At 37.1% G+C, this 11181-nt stretch overlaps 1 protein-coding gene across 1 annotated transcript in view; it reads left to right on the forward strand.

Moving 5' to 3' along the window:
• The first annotated feature begins 8208 nt into the window (after positions 1-8208).
• Positions 8209-11181, forward strand: part of LOC145248322 (serine/threonine-protein kinase SBK1-like) — a 66271-nt gene continuing 63298 nt past the window's right edge. Inside the window, exon 1 of the mRNA XM_080110231.1 lies at positions 8209-9132. The gene's annotated coding sequence lies outside the window, so the exon portion shown is untranslated. The remainder of the gene's footprint in view (positions 9133-11181) is intronic.

Here is an 11181-nt window from a genome sequence, read left to right on the forward strand (position 1 = left end):
TACTGATGAGGTTTTCCAGGATGTTGGGAAGCACTTCTCCTTAAGGGGCATGCTTACGTCTCTTTTCTTTTAAAAAAGAGATGTTATCTGGAAATATTAAACTTCCCCCTCCCGATTACTTCAAACAGTCAATTCATATTTACTTATTTGAATTTTGATTATCTTGAAAATAAATGGATATACGAAGTTAAATAAAATAACAAAACAAATAAGACTTTCTTTCGTTTGACCATTTTTGTTCATATGTCACGCCAATAGAACAGTCGGTTCCCTGCACTTATATTTATATACCCTCAATATAATCTTCTAGATCTATTTACCAACAATGCTTCAAGGAAACTACCTTTCTCTATTATTAGACTAGATACAGCTTGGACAGGTAAACACAGCGCATTTATTGTGGAAGATTTTCTCACCAACGGAGAGTCTGTAACTGCAACCTTAAAAAATTTCAAAAACCATTTTCAACTGAGAAAACGCGACCCTGTACCTGATCGAAAAACTATGCTGCTTTAGAATAAAAAACTTTAGAGCTACCGGCTCAGAACTCAAGCGAAAACATCCTGGAAGACCAAGAAGCGTTCGAATCCCAGAGAACATCAAGATTGTTAAAGAGTACATTTTGCGATCTCCAAAGCGTTCAGCTCGTAAGAATTCTGCTGCATTGAGTTTTTCTGTGCACAGTGTAAGACGAATTTAAAAAACGATTTAAAATGTTATCCATATAAACTGATGGTTGTTCAAGAATTGTTGGAACGAGATCATGAAATTCATGTTGCCTGCTTTAAAGATATTCTTGGAAATGTTTCTGCTGGTGCTATTCTGATTAGCATTTATCTGCTTTTATCAACAAGCAAAGTTTTCACTACTGGTCAGAAAATAACCCTAGAGAGCTCCATGAAAAGCCTCTTCATAGTGAACGATAACAGTGTAGTGTGCAGTTGCGAGTTTGGCGTCCTTATTTTTTTTTATTTTATTTTTATTTTTTTGAGGAAGGAGAAAAACGGCTTTTGTTACCTCAACTCGTTATGTGCAGATGCTGTAAAACTTTTTGATGCAAAAACTCAAGAATCTTGGGAAAAATGCAACAGTATGGTTTCAACAAGATGGAGCAACTGCCCATGCGAAAAAAAAATCAATGCATGTTTTGCGAGGGCTTTTTCCAGCGCACTTAATTTCTTTGCATGGTGATATCTAATGGCCAGCGTGTTCGCCTGACCTTTCACCTTGATTATGGGGTTATGTTAAGAGTGGAGTCTTTACGCACCGAGTAACAACTATTGATGGACTGGAAGCTGCCATTTGCAAAACAATAAATAAAATTCCAGGAGAAATGACTCAGAGGGTAATGGGAAACTTTAGGATATGCTTACATCAATGTATTGCAGTTAAAGGCGGGCATCTTGAAGACTTTATTTTAAGAAAATAGTTTACACAAATAAAATTTTCATAAAGGATGTTCTTGTCTATTTTTCTGAAAAGTGAAATGTGGAAGGTTTTGTTTTCGCCCCACCCTATATATATATATATATATATATATATATATATATATATATATATATATATATATATATAATAAAATGTGGATTACTTCTCTTTGCTGCATATATATGTGTGCGTGTGTGTGTATATGTGTGTGTATGAAGGGTGTTTTAGAGGTAGCAAACGCTTAATAATAAATCACAGAAAAATATTTTTATTATACAAATATGTGGTTTATTCCAAAGATTAATTTTTGATATTTATTTTAAAAAAATTCATACGAAGGTACTTTATATACCTTGCAGGTTTTATATCGGAATGTCTTCGATAAGTATCAATAATCGAAATAATCTGATGAAAGAAATAACAGACAATTTTGGCAAAAGTTAACACCTTACACAGCCTAACACCACAAGTGCATTTGATAAGTTTTATTATTACACAAGCCGAAAGGCTCAGCATATAAAATCAACAGTAGGTTCTCTGATATGCCAGGGGCGCGTTCAAAATAAATGTTTCTATTTAAAGCACAATTGCACCATGATACTTGAACTTCGTTTTAAACTTAAATTCAAGCCGCATTATCACCGCACAACCAGTAATGCCAATCATATAAAATCAACAGTAGGTTCTTTAATATGACATGGGCGCGTTCGAAATGAATGTTTCTGTTTAGAGCACAACTGAAGAATAATACTTGACATTTGCATTTTAAAATTTAATTCAAGCCATTATAAATAAAAAATAATTTTATAAAATCAACAGTAGGTTCTCTACAGTGAAATGTAAACTACAACGTATTGTGGACTAAGAGGTATGCGAAGCTTCCTCCCGATGCACCGTGATGGGTCCTCAACTAGAGCAGGCAATCAATTGATTTGGTTGAAAAAATGGGTGATTTCACCGATTTTGATAACAATAAAAATATGGAAATATGAAGCATTCGTTGGTATCATCATTAAATCACGGGCAACGTCTGCTACGTTATGCTAACATGAACGGGACCCAACTAAACGGGTGTATACGTTTCGTGTTTGTTTGTGACGTGTCCTTAATGAGTTACTGATGTCTTTAGTGGTTCTCCACTTTCTGAACCGTGCTCGTCTATTTATGTACACGTTTTATGTTTCGTGATCGTCTAAAATGTATATGCGCACGCGCGTATGTGTGTGTGTGTGTGTGTGTGTGTGTGTGTTATGTATCCGACATATCTTATATTCACTGGTCCATCTGGAATTCATCTTCTTGGAGGAGCTGGAACCTATTAGACGAAAGACATTCACTCCAAGACGATAATTGGTTTTAGTTTTTCATTCACTTTTCCAGATTGTCGACACAGATGAACATGGAAAGTGGGTTCTTTTCTTGTGGTTTATCGATATAGAAAGCAAACTATAATTTCTATCGTCTGGCAATGACAGAACCAATCAATCGAAACATGACCTGATCACACGTGATCACATACTCGAGAAATACTGCATAATCACGTTGACACACGAGTTCCCGTAAGATCATCGACGTTAAGCATCGTTGAGCCTGGTCAGGACAAAAGTGGGTGACCAGTTGAAAATACCAGGTGTTGTATGTGCTCTCCACTTATTTTCGTATTATTTTCAGTCGTCCTAGATTTCATCTTGCCACTGTAATCAAGCAGTGCCGACTCAGGGGAGGAGTGGTTGGGATTGCGCAACTCTTGTTTCACAATTCAGTCCATGGCATCAATCATCCTTCCAGAATGATCAGGTCGTCATGTACGAACATCCCATCTTATCCAAGAAAAGTTGTTTACAAGCCGAACGCATCAGACGCATTGTAAATCGGTGATGTTATTTTTATTCATAATTGTCAGATAATAAGCGGTTGATTATTTATCGATCTTAATTGATCCGGCATGTGTATTGGATTACATCATTGTCTATTTACCTTCCAAGATTTCTAAGCTGTATATAATTAAAAGTTATCACAAGGCACGAACTTGTGTAAACACTAGGGTAATTATAGGTGATGAGTAGAGCTATGACAACAGCATATTCTTTTCATTGTTTTGACTCTCGGGTATATATCCGACACAGTTAGACGCAGTTAATCAACTGAGAACCACATAACTCTATATAAAATCATATAAGATATCAACGGATACACATTCGATACACAATGAAAAGATATGCTGCTGTCACAGCCCTAGTGATGAGACTCAAGTGTGGATCTGTTGTTTACGTTTGGTGTAATGGATCGGATTCTACAAACTAAACGCCCTAAAATGGAGTACTATTGCCACATCTGGGGAGGGGGGAGGCTGTTCAGCGCGTCCTATCCAGTCTTGATAGAGTAATAAACCGTCTTCGAAATCTAGTAGGTGATGCCCTTTTCTCTCCCCTGCAACCTCTTTCCTACAGAAGAGACATTGCGAGCCGTTCTCTGCTCTATCGTTATTTTCATGGCAAGTGTTCGACTGAACTCCAATGGTTCTTTTTTGCTAAACTTTCACAAAAACACCCAACTAGCTACAACCACTATATATGGTTTTCTTCATTCTATATCTGTGTTTGAATCTAAACGCAGATTCCATGAAAAAGCTTTTCCTAGAACTGCCTGTTGAACACTGTTCCGCTGTCCTGCTTCCCAGTTGAATACAACATGGTAGCCTTCAAATTTAATATAAACAAATTTTTGTTGAACCATCTCCATAAGTAATCAAACTCTACTCAATTTACACGATAAACGATTACTACACTACCACCTTACATTAATTAACTCTTATCCTTGAGTGGCCTTTTCACCAGAGGAGCATCAGACTTCAACACATCCAGGTACACTTTGGTCTTGACTTTCAATCCGACTTTGAAGATATAAGATAGCATGATGTGACCCTCACTTGAAATCACACCAAAGACCATAACCTGTGGCCGGAAACTTTGTTTTCATCACCTTGGACATATCTCTGTTATTCGTGGCAATCCAGCGATGCATTTTGAGGGTGCCGGTAATGGTCCTGTTCTTATAACTTTGATCGATAGAGAGCATGAGTTGTACAGCAGCGAATCTCCGATCTCACTCATTGAACATTGTCTCACTTTCAGACATGATAGAAGGCTCCTATCGTTCTTGGAATTTGTACTCAACTTGCCAACTAGTAGATGATCTACAACAATAAAAGAAAACCGGTTTTCATCAAACAGAAATGGAATCATGTCGTCTTTTCTAGGGCGATAATTTTGTGATTCGCGCCAGTCATTTGGCCAATTGCTCCGACCGCTTATACATGCCTGTCTCAACAATCAGTCCAATAGAAACTGGGTCATTTCGGTGACTTTTTATCTGGCGGGATGAGGTATTTGTTCTGGGTACTTATAGGAGGTTCACACACCCAGGTCTCACCTTCTATCTTTCGAGTAGAGAGAATTTTTTGCTTACAGTCTCAGGCGATTCGACCAGAGAATGTCGATAGGCCAAAGTACCCCTCCTTTAGAGACGTTGACTTGATCTTTCGATCATGTGTCACATCTTTCTGCATAGGGAAGGGAGTAAATACCAGCGAATCGTGGTAGTTATGGCCCTAGAACCATAACGTGTAGTTCTGTAATATACTTTTGCTGATACAGTTTTTATTAACTATACTACTGTGTTTTTCTGGATTATTACCGGTCTGCAAGGTTACAATAGCCTTCAAATTTTGAAGTTGAAGAGCTACGAAGACGGAAGTAATACCATTAAAACGAGCAACTTCTGTGCTCCATAATTTATTTTACTACACAGTCACCACCATTCTTAATGCACTTTTACTAGCGACAGGGGTTACTTTCTTAAAATCTTACACCGTCAATATCTGCAACAAGGAGATTAAACTTTCAGGCCATGAAAGTTCAGTCATAATAATAATGCAATTTGCAACCCCCCTCTGCTCCATTCGGGTGGAATAAACAATAGTAGGTATTATTTTAGACCACCCCTCGTATATTAAAGACCTCTTTCTATTCTTTCTGACTTTTTTGCTGTCTTTATGAAAACGAAAAAAAAAAAAATCGCATGCTTAGTGTTGTTGCATTTGTTTTTGTTTTTTTCATTCTTCGGAGCTTTTACATCGTACTTCGACCATTTTTGGTCTGTTCCGTAAATTCCATTTTTGCTTCGACTATTTTTGGTCTGTTCCGTAAATCACAATCGGAAACATTCGTGTTGATTTAAGACCTGTATTGTTGAAGCAGCATTATAATCTGTATTATATTTCTCTTGGTTTGTGTCCGTTCCACTTTTTCTCGAAAACTACTGAATCGATCTAGCTGAAATTTTGTATGGGCTTTAGTTATGATAAGGTGCATCGAACTAAATATTATGGTATCTGTTCTATGGACAGTTATCGATTAATAGAGATTAATAAGGATCAGTCACCAAAATACGATATTTACTCGAGAAATTTGGCATAAAACATCCATTCTAAGTCAACGGGCTATAACTTTTGCTCGTTCTTAAAGGGCTAAAAGGTCTACTTATTAAAAATTTGTTTATGTTCAGAAAAAAAAAAGATATTCATGGCTTCTGTGAATAACGGAAATTGTTATGCAATTCGAAGCACGTGTTTCTTGGAATTTATCTCTGCAAAAGCAAGAACACAAAGAATTCGCTGGTACCCCGAGAAAGTAAGGGATGGAGCAGAGACATGTTCTCCTTCAAACGGAACCCAACCCTGTCTATTATTATTCTCTGCTTTGTGTATGAAATTATTTACGAGGCTCCTGTACTGTAGTAAACAGCCAGCGAACAAGAGGAATGCTACACCCAAACACCCCAAAAACCACCCGCCTACCTCGATAGGAGCCGGTGCTTATAAGATAAATATAAACACACGAGAACACACGGCACACAAACACATGTGTATATAAATAAATAAAACTTATTTCGGTCTAGCTGCTATTATTTGTGTAAGATTCATAAGGCATCTACTCGTACGGACGAAGACTTGTTGTCACTTAGACTCCAGAGGACGCCACAAGTCGTTCTCAAAGCGAAATCTTTGATGAAGGGTTGTGGGACTACTGTACAGCACAATCACGTTGACACACCCGTTCTTGTCAGATCACCGGTTAAGCAACGTTGAGCCTGGCCAGTACCAGATGGGTGACCATTTGGGAAGGCTAGGCGCTGTATGTACCTTCTGGGAAGGTTGGGTGTGGTGCCAGCACCCTCACCCTGTAAAAAGAACTCCTCGCTACAAAAGCATCTACAAAAGCTTGTAGATGGCCTATGCCCCCCCCAGGGGCTCAAGGGCTATGGATGGATGTGTGACTACTCCTAGTGAGTAAATAATAATAATTATAATGAATCCCCCCCCCCAAAAAAAATGTGTCGGCATCGATTGGCATCTCACCAAATGGTTGAGGAGGATGGAAAAAAACGAACAGAGAGATAGCACTAGCCAGACCTACACTGGGTGGGTGAGAATGGGGCTTGGGCCTTGAGGAGTCTAGTTGCTACTCAAATTCCACTGAAAACCAATGGTCATTGCCAGCGAGAAATCAATGTCAAGCGGCTGTTGCGATAATGCAAATTCATTTGCATACGTTATCGAAAGAAGTGGTAAGGACTGGAAATCTCATCCAAAGATCACCACTGGTTGTTCTCACTGAGCAATCTCTGATAATAGTCAGTCTGAAAATTCCCAGTGAGTACAAATAATAATAATAATAATAATAATAATAATAATAATAATAATAATAATAATAGGATACTCCCCTGTAAGGGCAGCTACACGTGTAATTGTGAGGCAAGGGTTGCGCAATCTCCAACAACACCTCTACTGAATCGGCATTGAATGACTGGAACAATGCCGAAATAAGCAGAGAGCACATGTAGCACTTGGAAGTTCCAAATGGTCACCAATTTAGTACTGACCAAGTTCAACGTTGCTTAACTTCGGGAACTGGTGTGTCAGCGTGATTGTGCTGAATAATAATAATAATAATAATAATAATAATAATAATAATAATAATAATAATAATAATAATAATAATAAAAGATGGAGGAACACCTCGTAGAACCAAGAGAACTGAAACTGCAAAATTGCAATTAACTAGCCAGGCCTCTACTACTAGATGAGTGTTAATAGGACTGAGACCTTGGGGAAGCTAATTGCCACCTAAATTCCATTCAAAACCAATAAACATTGCCAGTCAGTCAAGTCAATGGCAAGCGGCTGTTGCGATAATGCAAATTTATTTGCAAATGTTATGGAAAGAGTTGGAGAGTACTGGAAAATCTGGGGAGATTTGTTGTCACTCAGCTTCCAGGGAACACCACTTGCTGTATCCAATGGGATCTTTGATGATTCGTTTTGAAAGCTCCTTGTGAGCCGATAACAACAACAACAACAACAACAACAACAACAACGCCAATTCATTGGTTAAGGTTATTGAAAGAAGTGAAGAGTACTGGAAATTTGAGGAGATTTATTGTCACCCAGATTCCGGGGAACACCACCAGTTGTTATCAGTGAGTAATGTCTGACGCTAACATGTGTGAAAACTTCTAATAATAAAGTCGCGTTTGTTATTTTTTCTTTCTTTTTTCTTTTTTGTTATTGTTTTTCCACGAGAACATACTTTCATTTCTACTGATACTATTTCTGCTCTTTCGTGCACATAGGTGCTAGCAGTAGAACGTCGGCAGCGTCTGCTACAGTTGTGTTCAGCCAAATACTACGGCATCTTCTTCTTCTACTTCATCTTCATTGACTTTGCAGAATCGCTATCGATCAACACACACGCGCGTACCCATCAATACGCATGCCAAGATCATTTCGGGCAACTGTAGTAGCTACACACGAGAGAAAAACGCGGTTAGATTAGAGAATGACGTCATGAAATCTGATGACGCAACCAACAGTTGCTCCAGAGGTGGAGCTGCCGCAAACTTCCCTCCCAAACACGTTTGTACTTCTCTCAACGGGGATAAATTGTTTGTTAACAGCCGATAGTTTTAATTCGCTTGCTTAACTTCCCCAATTTCGCCGGTGGTTGCGACATATTTTTCTCTCCCTGTCACCATCCAGATCCGGACGTGATGACTTCTCCGGCCGTGGATAGGCCGCGTTTAGCAGCTGACTGTATCTCGCCGGACACCAGGGTGGATGCGAACACAGGGCATTTCAAGAGACGACGACGACGATAGAGGGGAAAACACTCGCCTGAAAACACGGATTACGGAAGGACTATTTCTATTTTTTTTTTTTTTTTATCGGCACGATTTAATTCGATTGAAATAGTTTTAGGAAAAGAAAAAAAAAATGATATATGCAAACCAAGAGGGAAATATATGCGCGGAGCAATCATTACGTTCAATATAACGTATATATTACGTACTCTTGTTTAGTCAGGGAATCAAGGGCATTCGCGCGCGCGCACGCACACACACACGCACACACACACACACACACACACACACACACACACACACACACACACACACACACACACACACACACACACACACACACACACACACACACACACACACACATGATCAATGAGTATATATGGACTGCTTAGAGAACATTAAATAAGTAAACAACGGCCGACAAAGACAACGTATTTATCTTTCCGTTCTATGCAGTCAAGGAACACCATTGCTCTAAACCAAGGGAAATTAGAAAAGAGAGTAAGTAATTAAAACTTTTTACTTATATATATATACAAAAAAAAAATACATTGTATGATAAATCAACTAAAGAGAAAGCGAGCGGTCAGTTAGACTAAGTGTTTCACTGTTTCAGTTGTATTTTTTTTTCAACACAAAAAGAAAAACAATAACCCCCCCCCCCAAAAAAAAAAAACAAAAACAAAAAGAGAAAGATAGAGAGCAAAAATAGTTTTAAAAATCATTATATATACATCGGAATCTAAATTTACTAGTATCAACCGATATATATATATATATATATATATATATATATATATATATATATATATATATATCTATATGTGTGTGTGTGTGTGTGTGTGTGTGTGTGTGCATATATATATGTATATATATGTGTGTGCATATATGTGTGTGTGTGTAATTATTATTGCTTCATATATCTACATGCATTTTGTGTATCGATTGTCTATATTTACTTTAACAGTGCTCAATACGTGAGCACAGCTAGATAGTAACTTATTAACTATACATAGCACTTAAGCATTAGCCTGACGAATCCTCACGAGGATGAAATGTGTAAAATTCTCTGTAGCCTTATTGCCATATATATTTTTTATAACTTTATATATGTATATAAAACCTCTGGCCTTGATGGAGGCTAGACTAAAACTTGCTGCTATGGTTTCACATGATTTTAAATAACAGCAAGAGGAGATATGTTATATCTCCCCTCTTTTTGAAATAGGGTACGATTATGAATATCTCCAGTATCAAATAATCCTCGCACGTTATGAAATTTACTTTATGTATGAAAACCAAAGAGGGGAGATATAACATATGAGAAATATTTGGAATCAAGTCTCCCCTTGCTGTTATTTCAGATCATTTAAAACCATAGCAGCAAGTTTTAGTCTCCCCTCCATACAGGCTAGAGGTTTGGGGAAATATCAGATATTTTGTAATTCATATATGTAATTCAAAATTACTATGATTAAATCATTTTATGGCTGTAAAATAGTGCCAAAAAATAGGCTCTGAATGATGGATGATTCCCTTAATGTATGCCCTTAAGGACAAATGTCATATAGCCCACAGCACAATTCAGGTAGTTAACTTTCCAACGTGCCTTCATTTGTTAATTTCTGATAAATAGTCGCTGAGATTTGGAACTAATAAAATTTCCAAAAATGTGGTATATATATATATATATATATATATATATATATATATATATATATGTATATATATATATATGACATTTTCCATTATATATATATGTGTGTGTGTGTGTGTGTGTGTGTGTGTGTGTGTGTGTGCGTGCGTGGAGAAATAGAAAGAAAAATAATTAAAAAGGAGTTATCTTTAATTATTGAATACTGTTATATTATAACTGAAAGGATATCAGGCCTTCTGTGTGAGAAAGATCTACTATCTTGGATTGGATCAGATCTATTTTAATTCATAAATTTCAAATTTTATGTTTTACCTGCATACATACGTGTATGCACACACGCAATATGTGTGTGTGTGTGTGTGTGTGTGTGTGTTTTATCTGTTTGGTTAGTGACTAAGAACCACTTCTGTAAGGTCTGACGAGGCTGTTAGATCGTAAACATGGTTCAACATCAGAAACATATGTAACCAAACAGATAAAACGGTAATAAAAAAATAAAACACATATTTGCTCTGCAATAGTATTGAGCACTCTCTTCAGGCTTTTACTAATTACCAGTTTTACCAAATATATATATATATATATTGTGTGTGTGTGTGTGCATACATACATGTATGCACACACCCAATATATATATATATACATATATGCCTCTATATGTTGTTTTTTTTCAGAATTTAAAATTAAACCACGAAACTTATATATTGCTCTATTCTTAAATATTGAGCTTTTCCATTTTTGGCTAGGATCTCCTTGAAAGTATTACTTCAAGTAATATCTATCAGGATTTTCATCTGAATTTTATCAGTGTCTATATATATAGCGTGTGTATTTGTGCGTGTGTGTGCGTGTGTGTGTGTGCGTTTGTGTGTGTGTGTGTGTGTTTGTTTGTT

Source organism: Euprymna scolopes, chromosome 26, assembly GCF_053919585.1.
Source record: "Euprymna scolopes isolate OS-2025 chromosome 26, ASM5391958v1, whole genome shotgun sequence".
NCBI classification, from domain to species: Eukaryota; Metazoa; Mollusca; class Cephalopoda; order Sepiida; family Sepiolidae; genus Euprymna; species Euprymna scolopes.